This window comes from Eucyclogobius newberryi, unplaced genomic scaffold (assembly GCF_026437365.1).
Source record: "Eucyclogobius newberryi isolate DKJ021-1_F unplaced genomic scaffold, fEucNew1.0.hap1 SCAF_19, whole genome shotgun sequence".
In the NCBI taxonomy this organism is placed as follows: Eukaryota; Metazoa; Chordata; class Actinopteri; order Gobiiformes; family Gobiidae; genus Eucyclogobius; species Eucyclogobius newberryi.
The window spans coordinates 23,795,404-23,801,891 of NW_027315823.1; the positions used below are offsets into that span (position 1 = coordinate 23,795,404).

The following is a 6,488-nucleotide window of genomic DNA, read 5'->3' on the forward strand; positions in this document are numbered from 1 at the left end:
CCTTCAGACAGAATTTGATTGACAAAATGTATATTTTACCAATTTCTATTTGATTCCCTGTCATTTGGCCACATTTACAGCATGTTTGGTGCAGAATTTGAACGGTGTAGGTACTTTGTAACTCTAAATACTTAAGTGGACAAATACTACATTCCAGTATTAATACAGGGTTAATTCATGCGTTGACGTAATGATACATACCAGCACCGTCCACTTCAAATATGTACCACGGTTACGCTCTGGATACTCGGAGGTCTTCACCGGGGTCTGGAGAAAGGTCCATTTTAAACACCCATGTCTTGAAAACATCTTGCCGCAGTTTTTGCTTGTCGTTTTCCTGCACAGTACGTTTTGAAAAGTATCTTAATAAGCATTTAGATCTACCGCCGCCAGAGTTGTTCCAATTTTTGGCAAACAAAACTGTCTCAGCGTCACGATATTCTTCACCATCAGTCGCATCTCTCGTCTGCCTAGCTTCTTTCAACTCCAAAAGCAACTACACAAACGTTAGCATTGCTCCTTCACAGATGTGGCCAGTGCTCCAGGGGCCACAGCGGGACCTGGCTCGTCAATTAAGGAACCAGGAAGACGGGACACTGGAGTTGGTTATCCGCAGTGCCAGAAAAGCCACATCTGAACAGTAATCATAAATCTATCAAAAGTATTCTAGGGTACAGCCACTTTCAATAGCACTGGCTTCATGAATAGCTCTCGACAAACTGCAGCTCTCCTCCTCGAAAAGGCTCCAGAAACACAAAAGGTCACAAATCGGTCTTCCAAGGCGGTTTTCCCACGAAAGAGCAAATTTATTGAGACAAAATGTATGTTAAGTGCTTGTTGCACTCTTGTGTTTCTCTGACAGTAGCTTCTTGAGCAAAGATGTTCTCCATATTTCCCTCCAGAGCATATCCTGAGTATACAGCAATAATCATTCTCATTTAGACACAGTACTCAAAACAAATGAAAACTTAATCGTCCATTAGCGTGAACAGTACCCTGCTGGTATGTTTCACAAATGTCCTTAGTTCATATTATCCATCTGAATGATTGTAGCAAATCACATCATTCTTAAGAAAATTACATTTTAAACAACACATGCTTTGTTGGGGCAGCTATATTAAAATAAAAACTGCATATCCAATGTCGGGGATGCTCTGTAAAATAAACTACATAAGTCACCCCTGTATTCGGTCATGACAGACTTTTAGGGTCGTCTAAAACATTAAATCAAAATACCTCTTTTCTGCACATATGTCATGTTACAGATTATAAAAATAAGACTATATGGTTGATTAGGGGGAAAGATGAACAAACCTCATGTAGCAAGAACAGTTAGGTCTGCTGCTTTACAATTATTGGCTTAATGCAGTTCAGCACATTGTATACACATGAAATATAAAGCCAGAATGAACCCAAGTTGGAATTCAATCACGAAAATACCACTATTTTATGTGTTGAACTGCATTACATTGTGCAGGCACTTACTCATTTCTTCTACAAGTAAACAACCAACGAGTAACTGATTGTATGACATAATTTGTGGCTGTTCTATGCAAGACATTTAACTCTGTTCAAAAATATAAAACACAAATATTCTATTGAAGCTTGGGAGATTGTTTTAGCTCTCAAATGACAACATGAACATTAGAATATATGAATCTTGTTTTCAACCCAAATATTAAGGCAATAGACACATGGCATTGAGTTACTTTGAGTTTAGTAAGTACCATTACAGTCATGTACATGTCCTGATTACAAAGATTATTCATAAATGATCATTATTCATGTAATCAAATCTGACCCAGAATCAGCCCTAAGCCACAGCAAATGACCCCTGACAAAAAAAACAGTGTAAAATACTCAGGACGCTCCTTTGATTATGACCATGACCAAGCAGTCCTCCTCTGATTTGGCAAAGGCTTTGGCCGCAGCATCCACAAACTGCTGTGAGAACTCACAAGGAGGGAAAGCATGGAGCACTCCAGCGTTGTCCTTGTCTCGGATGTTGCCCCCCACAGGGAGGCTGATGATGCCGGCCGCCTCCTTCTGCTTCAGGTACGATACCAGGTTTTTCAGCGGCCTCTCCGCCGAGTTGCTGTCAGCTGCCTCCTCGGTTTTCCCTGGAACAGCCAGGAGGATGGCGTATCCGCCTGGGCCCGCTGCTTTGATGCGACGAGAGACTTCGTCCAGTTTGGGCTGGTCCAGACGTAGGCGCTGTGCGATCTTCAGCTGGGACACGGGGCCCCCGGTGGAGCCCTCCACGAGCAGGCTGACGGCTAACTCCAAATCTCCTTCCAACAGGTGCAGTGAGGTTGGAAAACTGCTGTTCTTCAGCAGCAGGACGCCCTGCCACACTGGACTCAGCTTCTGCGTAGCCCGTTTAGATGTCGGGACAGTCTTGGAAGAGTGAGGGCGATCTGCACGCTCGTCCCGCTTACTTGGGCTTTTACCAGAGTCATTTGCCCTGCGGCCGTGCTCTCTGTCTGAGCTGAGCCGTGTCGGGCTGGAAGTCCGCTTTCTCTTCTCTACAATGTCATGACTGTTCTTCTCTTTGACTGGAGAGGGCCGGCCCGACCGAGGCGGACGCTCAGTGTCACTAAAGCTTCCTCCTGGGCTGCGTTCTAATGAGTTTCCATGGCGACGTGGGACATAGTCACTGTGGTCAGGAGAACGATCGTGCCGCCAACCGTCCTCTAAATGTCTCCTTTTGCGGCCCAGGTCACGGTTCTGTAGATCCCGCTCATGCTCTATGGCCCAAACGTCTCTGGGATGGCGGTCTAGGCGGTCGACGTGGTCAAATGGCGGGCCCCTCATGCGCTCATGAATGTTGAGTCCGGACCACTCGGGGGGGTAAATGTTTCTGTCTCTGAAGCGGGCAGGAAGAGGAGGAGACCTGTCCCTCAGTCTCACAGGGTCTGGTAGTCTAGCGAAGGGCTCAGGGACCAGGTCAAAGTGGGACACAGGCAGTGGCAGCTGCATGTACGGCTGCTGCTGCTGCTGGTAGCGCTGCTCAGCTTCTGCAAAGTCTACTCGGAGTCTACGGTCTGGCCCTCCGAGAGGAAAGCCACGCATGTGAGTCCAGGCTGCCTGCGCCGCATCCAGGCTCTCATAAAGGATATATGCCCACGCCTCCCCCTTTCTGTAGTCTATAGTCCTGATAGTGCCAAAGCGGTCAAACTCTTTGGCCAGAGCAGCAACGGGAACCCAAGGGCCCAGGCCTCCAACCCACAGTCTGGTGGTGGGTGTGGGCTTTCCATAACCAATCTTTATGGGACTGTGACCCACAACCTTCCCTGACATGGCCAGTTTGGCTCGATGGGCCATGTCTAGGTTTTCAAACTTGATAAATCCATACGTGTTGCTCTGACCTCGCACTGCTCTCTTTATGTCCACCTCTGTGATGACCCCAAAGCGGTCAAAGGCTCTGCGCAGGTCATTCTCTGTCAAACTCACGTCAAGGTTTCCCAGAAACAGAGTCCGGTTTGGCCTTTGTCCATCCTCAGAGTTCAAGAGGTCGTCATCACGAAAGCATTCAGGGACGAAAGGAGGTCTGCGATTGTCATAGAGGTCTCTGTCCCGCTCCAGGTCCCTGAGGTGCGGCGGAGCAGGCGGAGGCAGGCGGCCCAGGGCCAGCTGCTGGAGGCGAAAGTCTCTGTAGCCGACAGGGGGCGACAGCGGCCTCTGAGGGTGCGGGGGCCTTTGGACTGGGAGAAAACCGTCTTTGGACACGGGGGAGCGACTCCTCCTGCGGTTCATGTAAACAGTCTCAATCTTTAAAGGTCGGTCATAAAGCACAAGACGTCCACGAGCGTGTTTGGCTGCGCGTGCGTCATCGGGTCTCCGGAAGTTGATGAACGCAACTCTCTCGTCGTTTTCTCGGCTAATTTTAACACTGACGTCTCCAAACTTTTTAAACTCATGAAACAGACCGTCCTCTATCTCCTCGTCATTGAGCTGATTGCCCAGTTCACTTATTTTCAAAGTCTTGTACTCACACTCCGTGTTTGGCAGAGGCCGTGAGGCGGAGCGCGAGGCTTCAGGAGAAATATCCGCGCCGTCGTGCGGTTTTGCGCCATAATCATATGCGCCACTAGTCCTTCCAGACACATTATGCTCCACGTCCCTCATGTCTCTTTTATCTGCTTGTATATTCCGCCTTGAAGACGCACTTTGGACCGAGCTGTTGCTGCCGGACGCTGGTCCAGTTTTCTTTCCGCTCGAGTGGCTTCCTCCTCGGTCTCGTGCCTCCTCCGGAGCCCGCGGTCGCTTCTTTATGGGCGATCTCTCCTTCCCTTTCATCTCCAAAGGCAAACGTCTTTCAAAAACACGATGTTAAGCGTCTGGTTAGAGTTCAGTTAGACCCAAACAAACTTAATTATTTGTTGCTTCTCCTCTCACTCAGATGAGCGACACGTCCGCCATCTTAGATCAACTGGCACCACTGTAGCGGAAGTCCCGCCTCTTGACTGGAGCAGACATGTGATTGGCTGTCGGGAATATCATGTGATACAAAATAAAATCCAATCGCCAAATGTAACTCTGGGTGCGGTTCAGTTTTGAGATCAAAGTACACAACGACCCATTTGATAAGACTTCTTAAAATGATACAAAACCATAAACAATTTGAATCAGATCTTATCAAAAAGTCATGACGTTATTCGGAAATGTGCAAGAGTTACCCCTATAAGTGCTCTGTGACAACTTGACACATTATAATGAGGGTGAGACAATTTAGCTATATTATTTAGGACACCACATATTATTACGACGACTATTTTAATAATGTATTCACAATCAGAACGACTATTTTGAAAATAGTCGTGTTGAACGCAAAGTGTTGCTCAACACTTTAGTGACATACACATATTGTGTTTCGCGCGTAAAATTATGCCGAAGTAGAACTGGTGTAATGAAATTTACCAGAATTGATGGATGTAGGACTACTAAATTCTTTTAAAATCCTAATCTTAACATTTTCACCTATAATTATTGTGTGACTTTACTCAGCAACTACCTAGATCAATGTCATACCCTTTATTTGATTTATTTATTAATATGTTTATATTATTTTTAGCTTTTTCCATAGGGGAGAAATAGACTCACAGTGTAAGCGTATCCTTTTAATGATTTGTGACTTTTTCTTTCACACCAAACAATATTCGGGGGGAAAAAAAATTCAAGGATTATGTTGACAAAAAATAGGGAAAGGGGTTTGCTCTCGCCCTAGTGTGTGGACCGGCCCCTTTTATCAGTAGAATTTAACATGAACATGAGTGTTTTGAGTTGCTATTACTATTGCACTCAGTATGTATTTATGTATTTATTTATTTAGCGAGGAAAAGAACTGCAATGTGCCAGGGGCCAGTTTGACCCATTTTCACCAGTGTCAGAAGAACACCTGCACCTGCCTGTGCCCTGAAGCATCCTGGGAAATGCACTACATCTAGGTTAATTTGCAGCGGAAAAAGCAAAACCTCTTCTCTTCTTTTTCATCTTCAATACATGATAAACAATTGTCCTTTATTGCCACAAGCCTTTTTATTGTGTGTATGTGACATAGCCCGCACAAAATGCCAGTGAGTACGAGGAGGGAGGGGACACAGAGGAATATGAAGTGAAGGAAAAGTACTAGGGCTTTGTGCAGATGCAGAAGTGTTGTGTGGGAGGGGGGTGCAACGCAAAGGGCCACAGTTTTAAGTGGCTGGACAAGGGGTAAAGCATCGGAAATGAGACCTCAAGGTGAACTGCAGAGGATATCTCGTGCATGACATTGAGATACAATGGAAGACAATGTTGATAAAAAGAACTGTGCAGATTATACAACACTGTCCTAAAATAAATATATAAATAGTGATCAAAGCTATAAAGGTTGAATTTTGCCACTGGCTACGACTCTAATGGGACATTGTGAACATATGCTAAACAGAGGGCAGCAGCTCCGCAGGGCAGTCCCAGGCCTAGTTATGATTTTGATCATGACAATTATTCAAACAATTTACAATAAATGTCATGTGATGTGTCATTGCAAAGAATGAAGGAAGACCAAATTCAAAATCTGCAGCTTTTGTGGAAAAATAACTTGGACAAATGATTCTTTCTCCCTCTTTGAGATGAATAATAGTTTGGGGGAAAGTGTCATTGAGGACCATCAACTCATTAAAAAAGCATATGCATGGTTGTGGTTGTTGTTACTTCAGGTCTTCTGCTTCTGTAGTGAGTTGTTCAACTTAAGTTTAAGCAAAACTTTATTGATCCTAGTGTGAGGAAAGTTGTTTTCTACATTTGACCCATTCATCAACAATGCCAGGGAAATCACATTGCAGAACCAGGGACCCATCTCAAGCCAAGTCAGGACCAGCGGAAGCATTTTGATTATGTGCATGTTTTGGGTCAATGATCAGATTCTTTAATGTAGACAGCGGACACGTTTGATCAAATCCATCAAGAATAAGGTGTCAAATTGTCAAAAAGGACTAAAAGAGTAAAAA

At 45.2% G+C, this 6,488-nt stretch overlaps 1 pseudogene; it reads right to left on the minus strand.

The window, feature by feature from the left end:
* Positions 1-781: 781 nt before the first annotated feature.
* On the minus strand, positions 782-4,453 carry LOC140365689 (RNA-binding protein 15 pseudogene; annotated as a pseudogene).
* Positions 4,454-6,488: the final 2,035 nt, after the last annotated feature.